The sequence below is a fragment of the Asterias rubens genome, chromosome 22 (assembly GCF_902459465.1).
Source record: "Asterias rubens chromosome 22, eAstRub1.3, whole genome shotgun sequence".
Classification (NCBI taxonomy): Eukaryota; Metazoa; Echinodermata; class Asteroidea; order Forcipulatida; family Asteriidae; genus Asterias; species Asterias rubens.
This window is the reverse complement of record NC_047083.1, coordinates 7,051,341-7,064,827: the sequence shown is the minus strand read 5'-3', so window position 1 is coordinate 7,064,827 and position 13,487 is coordinate 7,051,341. Positions and strand designations below refer to the sequence as shown.

At 42.4% G+C, this 13,487-nt stretch overlaps 1 pseudogene; it reads left to right on the top strand.

Annotated features, from left to right (window-relative positions):
* LOC117305147 overlaps positions 1-13,487 on the top strand; it is a 24,609-nt pseudogene extending 11,122 nt beyond the window's left edge.

Sequence of the window (13,487 nt, the reverse complement as noted above, 5' to 3'; positions counted from 1 at the left end):
TAGGCTCTCAAATATTCTAAACCAGCTAGATTATAATAAGCATCAACATTTAATACATTCCTTTAAAAGTACTATTCCTAAAACTACACTACTACAACTGTACCATGTAAACACATTTTGGACTTTCACTAAGCTAACCCTAACCCTCACCGAGCAGAGTACTACGATTTGTAAAGCATACTTAAAAAAGAAGGACCTTTGGTGTTTGGATCCTTTTGATTGTTTCAATCATTATTCAAAATGTTTATATCCTGATATTATTTTTCAAAAGATGCTAGTGTTTGTGAGATATGTACATCTGGGTTGTTACTTAACGCTTCTAAGACTGGAATGTTTTTGAATTCCTCTCTGTAACAACATTCGTTTGAAGGGAATTATTTCTCAAATGTTTTTATGGTCATTAATTCCAAGTATACCTCGGTTAAACTGTCTGTTAAAAAAAATTATTGGTCCAAGTTTGATCATATTTCTTACTCAATGTAGTTTCACCTTTATGGACTGTTTTCAGACCTTCCATGCATCCTGAGTGGGAAGACGATTGGTTTCTTGGATCCAAGAGAAAAACACTTCAACTACAATCCTCACACCAACACCAAGTACAAGGGGAGACGAGGTAAGAAATGGAAACTTAATGCAGAGCTACTGTCGAAACTTCGAGGACAGTTTTCTCCCTTTCTTGTTGACTTATTCCGTTGTGCTGAATCCAGTTTTGTGAATGGTCATTTTTAAGGAACTATTTTCCGGTTTCCACTACGTACAGAGGCTTCAGAAATCAGTAAGAATGTGTACACAGATGACCATCTAGTGCTTGACCTGTTCAGGTCTTTTGAAGCAGGTTCAGAGCTGTCTCTACTGTTCCTAAAGCATGTCCAATCTATTGAAGTTTATGAAAGGGGTCATATTCATGAGCAGCCACGACAAATCTTCAAAGTACATGTTACTCCTGGCGATCGTCCACACTTGACAATTCAAAGACGAGACTTTTTGACACGAGTTCCAGAGATGCGAGACTTTCATACGGTGACATGTTTGAATATAGAGAAGCAGACCGGTGCCCGCTCTTGCATCAGCAGGTTCATTACAGTGAATGCCATAAAGACAGAAAGTACCTCCCCTCAACTTCAACAACTCATCAGTGACGCTGATCTGAAGTTAGTACCCTGGATGGGTGTAGCCATTCAGGTCGGCATGTGTTAGGACTCAATAGGTGTCAGTAGGAGTGATGGTCGAGTGTTCTGTTTTCTGCCACTGCCTGGTAGTGAGCAAACTGGTTTACCTGTTCACGTTCATGGCTATTTTGGCCTCGGTGACAATCGTCGAGGCATCAAATGGCCAGATCAAGAGTCTCGACATGACAAGAATGCTATATGGAACAAGCTTTTGGCAACTGAAGTATTTCCTGATGTCTACAGAAAAGTGGTTCTTGCTTCAATAGAGAAAAGCAAAGAACCAACTGATCCAGTCAAACCCGATGATGTCTATAGAGCCTGGCCACGTAAACAGAGCATCAACGAGGAGTGGTTGACAGGTGTCAAAACATTCCTGCAGATGCTTAGGAATGATGCAATCTTCTACACTGATCACAATGGTGGCTGTTGGATGAAGGCAAACGAGGTATACGTGGCCACCCAAAAGAACCCTCTGCTTACTAAGATACTAAAGCATAAGGGACTTCCAGTCGCACATCTTCCCAGCCATGTTACTGCATCTCTTCGTTGGGCAGGTGTCCAGTACCAAGAGATAACACCCTCGGTTATTCGTTCATGGATCCGGAATGATCCTCTCCAATACCTATCACGAGCTGAAAAGCTTCAACTTGTAGACTCTGTTACGAGTGACACACAATCGGATCTGACCGATATCTATCTACTGCCATTACAGGATGGTACATTTACTTTGTTCTCGCAAAGATCACCCACAGTGTACATTGCCAGCAGTAAGAATCCAAGTGGTCTCATTCCAAATGCAGAGGCAAGGTTTGCTGCAAGTGACATGCCAGCAGTGTTGAAATCTCCACAAATAGTATCCTCCACTCAGCTGAAGAACCTTGAGGTCGATGATATACTACCACTACTTCACCAAATACTTCCAAGTACTTGGATTAATGGGACAGACGTAAAAGTCCAGTGGACTCCAGGATGCAACAAACATCCCTCCATTCGATGGTTGACTGAGATGTGGAACTGGCTGACAAAGAATCAAGTCTCTCTTGAGAAATTCAGAAGTATTCCACTCATTCCAATGATGAATAACGGGTTCCTTGCAAAGATGCCGGAAAATCGCATCATATTTCGCAAGCAAATGTCAAGGTATTCAAATGCTTGTTTGACTGAGGGAATTTCTATGTTTCTTGAAGACGTTGGGGCGATTGTTTTACGTGATGATCTTCCGTCTTACATAACCAGTCACAGGAAATTGGACAGGTTCATCCAAGCTCCGGATCCTGAGGGATTGCTGAACATATTGATTGCACACAGACAAAAAGTCAACATGGAGAGATGTGTAACAAAGATGGCAGCTAAAAGTAAAAATGAGCTGAGAGGTTTGTTTTGCCAACTGCGGAAAGCTAGTAATGAACAAAAAGAAGTTCTACAACTCCTGCCTCTGTTTATGTCTAATGATCAACGTTTTCTCTCAGCAAAGCAAGGTGTGGGTGCAGTTCCAAGCAGTTTCTTTGGGACTCCAGTCAAACGTTTGAAGAAATGCCGAATCATCATGGATGGCTCTGAGGAAATTTTAGTATCTCTGCTGGGTATCCACAAGGAGTCAGCTCTTGAGTTTCTGTGCAACAATATCCTACCTGCTGTGGCTGAAAGATTCTACAATGAAGACGAATCCATGACAATTATGTCTTGGGTGTTGGCAAACCAAGAATATGATGGTTTAGTCAACCACTTGAAGTTCATACCCTCTGCAGATGATAAGCTGGCAAGTCCCTCTGAGCTATTTGAACCAAGTGATCATCTTTTATTGCTGTTTGGATCTGCAAATGTGTTTCCAGTCAAGGAATATTCAAAGGGTAAACTTCTCAATCACCTGAAACGGGTCGGTCTGAAGAATGATTCCCATGTCACGTCTAGTGATGTGCTAAATGTGGCAACCGAGGTGTCAAGAGGTGGAGAAAAGAGACAGGCAGACGTTGAGAGAGCTCACATGCTCCTTATCTACATCAACCGCTTTCCTCACCTGTTAACTCAGCATGTTTCCAGTAACAGGATAACTAAACCATTGCACAAGTTCCTTGAAGATTTGCGAGGGTTCATCTCCATCTCAGTACCCTGCCTCAGCTGGCTGGTATGGTAAGAACAACACACTGTACCCACCACGTCAAGTTGGGTTGATTGAGTCAGCCATGTTGCAAGGTTCTGTGGTTCCTCTCATCAGGATGCAAGGTATTCGACAAGAGGTGCTGAAAGTTTTCAACTGGAGTGCACAGCTTGATCCAAGAAACTACCAGAAGGTTGAAAATGTTGTGCACCAATTGAAGAATGTTGTGAGCAACTTTGTGTATCCAGCCGGGATACCTACTGTCTCCAATGCAGTACATGAGATATATGGATTTCTGAGCAGAGCCTTAGATCAGCATCTGACTCACCTGTTCCAAACCATTATCACTTCAGAACCATGGGTATGGCATGGTGCAGGGTTTACAACCCCTGACAAAATGGCTTTAACTGTTGGGACACTTCGTATTGATCTGAAGCCATACCTCTTCACTGTACCAGACAGTATCAAACCACATGATAATCTCCTTACTCGATTGGGAGTTCGACAAACCTTCCAGGAAAGTGCACTCAGTGTTGTTCTGTCACATATTCAGCTGAAACACGAAGGGGAGCATGTCTGTAATGAAACAAGCATTAACAGTGATGTAGAATTGGTGCACAGTATCTTGAGATACATTACGAACTTAGCCGATTTTGATTCTAAGACTTCAGACCTGCTAGTTCCTTGCAGGGCTTTAGGAACAAGTGGCAGTTGTCTTCATATGCTGGAAGCATCCAAGTGTCTATACGTAGATGAGGAGAGACTAATGAAACAAATTTTGGATGAACATTTTGAGAATGAGTTTGACAAACAAATCATTCATCAGGTGATATCCAATGATTTGGCGCAGCGTTTAGATGCACGGCCATTAAGTCACACCTTAGCCCCATCTGAAGCTATAGATTATGGATATGAATTGGCTGGTCCTCATGAGACACCAACAAATGCTATCAAGCGAAATCTTGATATGTACAAGAAAGGAGTGGACATCTTCAAAGAGTTGATCCAGAATGCTGATGATGCAGGAGCCACTGAAGTCAAATTCCTCATCGATTGGCGCAGAAATGAAGAAACCGCAAGTGATCTTCTGAGCAGTGGAATGAAAGCATGTCATGGTCCGTCGATCTGGGCTTACAATAACGCAAGATTCTCAAGGGAAGATATCAAAAATATCTGCAGTATAGCATCACAGAGCAAGAAACACAAGCTTGATAAAGTTGGGAGTTTTGGATTGGGCTTCACTTCAGTTTATCATCTCACAGATGTTCCTAGTGTAGTCAGCGGACCCTATGTGTTGATTTGTGATCCTAGAACCACACATCTCGGATCTCGTATACAGCCTGGGCAGCCTGGTATCAAACTAGATTTGACTAATTCACGTCATCACCTTACACTAAAATCATATCCAAACCAGTTTCAACCTTACAATGGTATCTTTGGCTGCAACCTTTCGACATCTACTGCTGGATTTGACCACACCTTGATCAGACTACCACTACGTACACCCGAGGAAGCCAATGAACAGCGCAATCAACTAGCTGAAGGTGTCTTTGATTCAAAGGATGCAGTCAAGCCAGTGATAGAGTCTTTGAAGGAGGCTTCCTCCACCCTCTTACTCTTCACTCAAAATGTTGTCCATGTTAGTGTTCATGAGATTGGTTCTAATAAGGACCCATGTGAAATGAATACAGTGATGTATGTTACACTAGAGAGGATTCAACAGATGCCTCGATCAATATCAGGTCAAGAAGAAGACATGAAAACACAACGCAATCTCCTTGCGGCAACATCAGCATGCAAGGAGGACTCCAGTTTTACCTGTCCCAGAGACAACAATGATTGTGAAGGTCACTCAGGGGACATATGCATCGAACAAAACCAAGAAGAAATTATGTTCTCAATTTGTTGTCAGTTCATGCATGGTGCAGGGTGAAATCTTACAGTTAGCAGAATCTGATGATGGTCGCAGAGCAGGAGTTCTCCCTTGTGGTGGTGTCGCAGCTGAACTAAATGCCGGTGTACAAGGACTAGCACCCAAACCTGTTGATGGTAGAGCTTTCAGCTACCTGCCACTTGAAGTCTCAACAGGTCTTCCCTTTCATGTCAATGGCAATTTCCTGCTGCAGCCCAATCGTCGCCAGCTCTGGAGTAAGCCATCATCTTCAAAAGGTGAATTCGAAGCACGTTGGAACATTTGTTTTATAGAGTCAGTCTTATCTCGCGCACTTTTCAATCTTCTCCAAGATCTTCAAACTTTGCAGAGCCAGAGTGTCGTTGATGCACGAGATTTTCAGAGTTTGTGGCCAAGACGGTCCCAGTGCTCAAGTGATTTTTGCTCATTTGTTGATACATTTTATCACACACTGGGCAGGGATATAGATGCACCTGCTGTGATATTCAATGGGAGTCAGTGGGTAGCAGTGCAAGACTGCTTTTTCACTGAATGGAGTCAATCTGATTCAGAAGATCTTAAATCCAGCGTTATAACACTCTTACGTCAGAAGCTACACGCAAAAAGCTGGGTTGAGTTGAATCCAGATGTGGTTTCTAGTATTGCTATTGTGGGTGCAAACATCTCCTTTGACAACAACACTTTCAATGTATGTCGGTTTATCCAAGAAGTTTTCTTTCAAATGTTGGAGGAAAGGGACATTGAATCTCGTCACAGAGACATTATTGTCCTGCATCTGTTAGATCTTCGTATCGGTGAAAGAAGAGTTACCGACTATGATAGTAATCTTAAGAACACCGACTGTATTCCTCATTCTGAAGATGAAGATGGCCTTGTACCTCCTGATAGGTTAGTCCATCCCTATACACCTATCGGATCTTTGTACAGTGAAGATGACAATCGATTCCCTCATGGCGAGGAATACCGCCGGGAGGTCCGCCTTCTCTCCTTGAAAGATCTAGGTATGGCTTGTGTTGATCTACCCTGGGATGATGTGTGTGAAAGAGCAGAATCAACCTCTTTGAACGAGGGTTATGACCACAAGATTAAAAACCTTCTGAGGTTGATTTGTGAGAAGTTGGGGAGACAAGATACACCTACAGCTGAACAGAAGAAACGAATCCAGAATGCAAAGTATCTTCCTGTGTTATCAAAGCCTAATGATTACCCTTCTGTGTGGTGTAAGAGCGCCTTGAAGTTAATGTCAGCAGCTTCTCTGTATGAGTCCAGACACATCCTCCTAATTGGTTCTGTCCAACCTTTACTAGATGAGGGTAGACTTGGGTCTGAAGCCTTGAATCAAAATGTGAAAGCCTTCCTTGGGTTTGTTGAAAATGAAGTCAAAGTCGTGGACGTCATTAAACAGCTCGAAATTCTGTTTAAAGAAACGAAGAAATCCACACAACAGACATATTCTATGGCTCAAACAATTTATTCATTTCTCCAAGATGCATTTTGCAGAGATGATGATACAGACCAGAACATTGACAGGCTTTGTTCTCTGCGATTTATTCTGTGTGAAGGTGAATTCAGAGCTTGCAAGAAGTTTGCATTTAGGTACAATGGCAAAAGTGCACCCTATCTGTTTGAAGTTCCTACTGACTTACGCCGGTTGAGACGCTGTTGAGACGTTGTGGGGTCAAACAACATTTTGAGATCGAAGATTATCTTCAAGTATTACATCTTTTGAAGACAGAATTCGGAGACGTCGCTCTGACAGAAGAAGCTGTCCGAACGGCAGAGGCGATGACATCAGAAGTTGTTACAATATGTCGCAGTCACCAGGCAGATGATATGCAGCACCTAGACATAGATGTGAATGAAGAAATGCTTGTTTTAGATGACAAATGCATTTTGCAGAAGCCAAGTGATCTTACTTACCATGATTTGTGGTGGGTAAGGAAATCTGCCCATGAAGTTTACACTCATGATTCTCTATCACAGAAGGCCGCAGAAACTATCGGTATCAAAACAACCAGACAGAAAAAACTTGATGGATGCTCTACCTCCAGTGGATTCGAATCCGAGTTTGGACAAATGGAAAAACTGACAGACCGCCTTAGTAACATCCTAAAATCTTATCCACATGTTTCTGATGTCTTCAAGGAGCTCTTACAAAACGCCGATGACGCTGGAGCTACGGAAATTCACTTTGTGTTTGATCCTCGCAAGCACAAGTCCCAAAAAGTCATTTGTAACGACTGGGCTGAGGTGCAAAAACTTCCTGCACTGTGTGTGTACAATGATAAATCCTTCACTGAAGCAGATATCAAGGGAATTCAGAAAGTAGGGGTTGGTGGTAAGAGAGAGGATATTTCAACTACTGGGCGATTTGGAATTGGCTTCAATGCTGTCTACCATCTTACTGATTGTCCAAGTTTCCTGAGCAACAAGGACACTCTGTGTGTGTTTGATCCTCTTCTGAAGTATACAGAAAGAGCTGATGAAACCTGCCCCGGTAGAAGGTATAACACCAACAAAGATTTCAGACAGAACTTCCCTGATATGTTGTCTGGATATCTCGAAGAGGAATTCAAAGATCTTGAAGGAACGATGTTTCGCTTCCCACTCAGAGCAAAGCCTTCTGAGATATCTGAAGAATGCTTCAGCCCCGTCAGAGTAGAAAAGTTACTGGATGAATTTCAGATTGTCTCGGAAGAAGCTCTACTTTTCCTTAACAACATCAAGAAGATCACGATCTCACGTGTCAAAAGTGAAACCAAAACACTGGAGGTAAAGTATTCCACCAATGCAACATTTTCGGATGAGGACAGGAAGAAACATGCACAACTATCTGAACATGTCAAGCTGTACAAAAGCAGTCCAAATGAAGTCATTCCATCCATGTGTAAAGTCTATGGCCTTGTCATTCAAGACTCTTCGGAGAAAAAGGAAAAGTGGATGGTGTCACAAATGCTTGGATTTGAAGGAGTCGCAGGTATCAAGGGGTCAGAAGATCGTCTTCCAAGAGGAGGAGTAGCAGCTCTCTTAACAAGTGGTAAAAGAGTTGAGAGTGTTCAGCATCGACAGCACAGAGCATACTGTGTTCTTCCTTTACCCATCCACACTGAACTACCTGTGCATGTAAATGGCATGTTTGAGCTGGATTCTTCAAGGAGAAATCTTTCTAAAGGTGATGATTACGCAATGGAGGAACAGGATGTAGAGGATGATGATCGACTCATCCACAAATGGAATCGTAAGCTGATTAAAGGTGTCATTGCTCCGGCTTACGCTAAACTTTTGGTGGAAGCAGGCAGGAAGATTCCTCTTAAGGGTAAGGAGAAATCAACAGTCAAAAGCCTCGTTTCGTTTTATGACGATCTTTTTCCAAAGAATTTGAAGAACTTACACAACGAATGGCATTTAGTTGCCAAGACCACACTTCAGTGCATCAGTCAGAATAACTTGGAAGTGCTACCTGTTGTTTGTCAAAAGGGTAAGGGAACACAAGTAACCTGGCACCATGTTAACACAGCTACAAGCTTAGCATACTTTGATGACCTGAGCATGCAAGACAATCCCCAAATGAGGATGTCTACTGAAGTAGAAACAAAAAAGACAACCCCAAGGTCCACCATCCTCAGAACGTTCTTACTAAAAGTAGGCTTCAAGTTGTTAGCAAGTTCGGTGGAACTGTGTGAAGCATTTCAATCTTGTGACGTTCAAACAGAATTTTTGTCTCATCGAGCAGTTGTGAAGCACCTGGCATGTAACCCTTTAATTGATCCTTCTTCGTCAGTCTCTTTGACTGAAACAGCTTTCCAAGACAGTCACACTTTCTGTGCGATGTTCAAGTACTGCCTGGAAGGTATTACCAAGCCAAATGATCTGAATGGTCTACCTTTACGTCTCACGAATGACAACAAGGTTGGTGTGTTCAGTACACTAGATGGGCTCTACGTAAGCTCGCATTGTAATGTGCTTCCCAACATGAAACAGCTGTTTCTTCACAGGAACCTTGTCCTATTATGTTCCAATTGGCTTCAAAAAAATCAACCAGAAGACGAGGCTTATACCAGTGGGATTTTCAAGAAGTTCACCATCTCTGAACTTGCCGTGCACTTAAGAAGCTACCTGCCTGAAGATTGGCAAGGATGTACTCGTCACATAGAATGGACACCCAGTGAAATTGGACATCCGCCTGCATCATGGATTAGAAGCGTGTGGGAGTTCATCTGCAGTGAAACGGAGGAAAATTCACAAAATTGTCTACATCCCATCCAAGATTGGCCTTTATTCCCTACAACATCAGGGAAACTGGTATCACCTGCAATGTCTAAAACCGTCCTGTTCCTTCATGGTTTCTGTGACACACCATTCCGTAAGGAAGTCACCAAAGTACTGCAGAAGTTGGGTGTTCCAGAACTTGATGTGAAGTATATGCCTATGGTATTATCAACTTTAACTGAGCTTCTGAAAAACTACTTAGCTCTGCCTGTCAAGCTTGGTAGTGTTGTAGATGTCATCAAGTTTATGTTGGCCACAGACGGTGAGATTGGAAAGCTCTTACTCTCAGACAGTGATACTTTGCTGCGGTATCTTCAAGAGGGATGTAACTTCTTTTCTGAGGAGAACGTCCAAACCATCAAGATGTTGACCGTTTTTAAACTCCCTAATGACAAGCTTACAAGTCTTCAGTCCTCCACACACTGTCATACAATTGAAGGTTATAACTTACTTGAGGCTGAAGCCGAAACGTGGATGAATCACTTGCATTGTGTTTTCTTGCATTCAAGTGGACATTTGAATTGGATTCATAGTAAACTTGGTATCTCCCCCATCACACACGCTGAGGTTTACTTAAAGTTCATACTTCCAAGTTTCAACCTACTCACCATCGACTCCAAGGTCTCACATCTTGAGAACATTGAAGGACAAGTATTGCGCCTAGCTTCTTCTGGTGAGCAAAAAGCCATCATAAAGACCCTTTCTCAAATCTCGTTCATTCCTGATAAAGAAGGTACCTTAAGAATCGCAGAGTACTTTTTTGACCCAGAAAATCCAATCTTCAAAGCCATGGTTAATCCAAACAAATTCTTACCTGAAAAGATGAGACATCTGACGTGTTTCCTTTCTCGGCTTGGTCTTCATACTGAAGTCACTCAGGGGTTGTTTGTTGAGTTTGCCAAGACAATAGAATCAGACGCAAAAGCAGTTAACATCAGCACCAAACTGAGGGAGCTCTGTGAAGTTTCTTGGCTTCTTACAGCTGAATTGAAGGTCAACGAGAGGCTTTAAAACGATGCATCATTCCTTCTTGGAGTTTCAAAAATCAAGTTTGTTCCTTCAGTTCCAATAAAGCAAGAACTAATCGACATTCATCCTTCTGTATCTGATGGTCAAGATCTGCCTCCATTCATTGCGTATCGAGGATCAATGCCTGAAAGATATGTAGAACTTGTGTGGTCAGTTGCCAAGCTTCTACCCAGATGGTCTATACCATCAAACACACACATCGACGGAGGAGTCCTCATGCATGATTGTCTTGGCATTCAAAACAAAGTTGTCATCGATAAAGCACTGAGTCACATCCAACAAGTTTGCTGTCGAATGGCTGGAAAAAATGCTATCCACAAAGAAGACATGCTGCCACCCAAAGTGAGAGATACATTTAAGAAGGTCATGACAAAGATTTTCAAGTATCTTCAAGATAATATAACAGAGCATGGAGAGGAACTACAGCGTCGTTTACACCACACTGCTCTCTGCTTGGTTGATAATGGAAAAGTCCTCATCAGAGCTGATCAAATGGTCTTTGATATGATGAACCAAGAAGAGGAGAGTCTTAGGCCATACTTGTACAAGGCACCGAGGGAGTTATCAGAATTTGATGCTCTTTATAAATTACTTGGAGCAGAAAGAAATTGTACTTTCGACCAGTTAGCTGGAGTTTTGTTGACCATCAAGACAGAATGCAAAGATGAAATCCTTGATCCAAATGAGATCAAGTCAGCTCTGGGTGCTGTGACAGCTCTTTTCACACTACTTGAAAATACCAAAGGGAAATGTAAGATAACAGTCACTGAGCTGTACCTTCCCAGTTCTAACAATCTTCTGAGGAAAGCCTCAAATCTGTATTATGCAGATCCACATCTGATGGATAAGATGAAGCTAGCGTCAACTGATAAAGAGTTTCTTATTCCACTTAAGCAATGCGGATTTGATGTCAATGATGAGGTGAGTCTGATTGAGCTTCTTCCTGAATCATTACGGCCGAAGAATCTGGGGAATGAGATGCATGAAAATGTATGTGAAGATAACGAAGACTGCCCTGCTGGACAAGATTGTCCATATCTAGAACATATCAAGAGGATGGTGAACTCAGTGGAGATGACACGAGTGCTGTTGAGACTTCTTCAGCATCAACTAGAAAAACCACCAGACGCAGATAAAACAAAAAGTGCTAAACTGCTTCAGAAGTTCAGTAACTTCTGCTGCAAGACTGAAGTGAAACTTGGCTTGTATGACTCAAATGGGGCATTAATTACAAGTAGACCAAAGTCAGTACCAGCATATTTTAACAAAGACACTATGACAATATACTTGGAGCACGTGTGTCGTACTGCAAAGATTAGATGTCTAACCTTCAGTCTTATTGCACAGTACTGTGGTGCCGTGATAAGAAATTTGCTGGACTCTGAACACCTAAATTTCCTACAAAATGCTCTTGACTGCGAAAATCCTGATTGGATGAATACAATCCTATCCACGTCCGACATTCCAGAGTATGACACCGGTGCACCAGGCTCACACACAAACAGGCAATACCGTTTGGGGGCTCTTATTCAAAGAGACACAAGACATCTTCTTGATCAAGATCCTTACAACCGGCTCTATAAAGGCGAGATTGTGGGTTACGAGTGTTCATTGGAAGATGTACATCAAGCTCATGAAAACACTGCCTCGGGATCAGCAGGATCTTTTAGTCTGGAGTCAGACCACTCATCAGACGAAGATACAGAGATAGTCTATGCCAAAATTGTCGAACAGATTGGCGAGAGTGATGCGTCTTCCAGATTGTCCAAACAGTACAGAATTGACATCGGGCTCAAAGAACCCATCATTGTCAAAGTAACGTCACTCTATAAGTTCCTGCGACCTAAGGAAAAACCTGACCTGACTGTTGTTCCCTTCACTGGCGACCCAACAGCTGAAATTCCATCGATGCCATCTGACGAGCCACTGCCAGATATTTTCGAAAACTACCGAGACAAAATTAGGGAGGAGATAAACGAAGCCTTCGAATTACCAGAAGAAGAGAGAAAAAGAGCTATTAAGCGTCTTTACCGTAAGTGGCATCCAGATAAGAACCCTGGCAGGGAAACAATTGCAAACGAAGCATTTAAGTTCCTTAAAGCGGAAATTGAAAGACATGAACATGGATCCAAATACCAAGAGAAATATTCCCAATGGGACAATGACGTCAGAAGGGATAGAGAAGACGCTAGAAACTATCAAAAGCAGTACTACTACCATTTTCAGCGTCATGGAAGAAGAGAGAGAGAAGACTACTCAACTGGCTTCGTTCCACCGTCTTTTAGCAGAGATTCCGGTCGAAAAAGAAAACACAATTTCAACTCAACTGACTTCGGTTCACCTTCGTTCAGCGAATATACCAAACATTCTCCCAGTGAAAGGTTGCTTTTCCAACAGGCCGAAGAGCATCTCCGCAATGCTGAACAAACAATTAGTGACTTGCCGACCCATAAACAGTGGATTGCCTTTCAGATCCATCAAGCAGCAGAAATGGCTCTCAAAGCAGCTCAGTTCAGTCTCGACGGTCGTCCTGATGAGAGCAGTAATGACTTGACGTCTCTAGCATGGAAAGTCTGTCAACACCAAGATGTGACGTCAATGGAAGTTTTGACTGTCATTGGTCACTTGATTCGTCTTGGTTGTGACTTCAACAAACCACGTCTACCTGACTATCGTAACTCTACGACAAGTGGACAGTCATATCAAGATTTTCAGTCCTGCAGTGCCCTTCATTTATGTCAAGAATTGCTAAGAGTTATTAGGGATATCATTGAGATATAGGTATTCTGGAGGTGGTGATACCCTATAAATCGCATTATGCATCAATGTTGTGGGTTTTATTGGTGTAGGCCCATCAGTATAAACTAACAACTATATGTTTATAATCAGTGACAGTCATCTCAAATCCTAACTGGAAATACCAGTTTATTGTATACCAGGGGTGGATTTCACAAAGAGTTAGGACTAGTCTTATATATAGTTAGGACCAGTTACTCGTCCTAACTTAGGA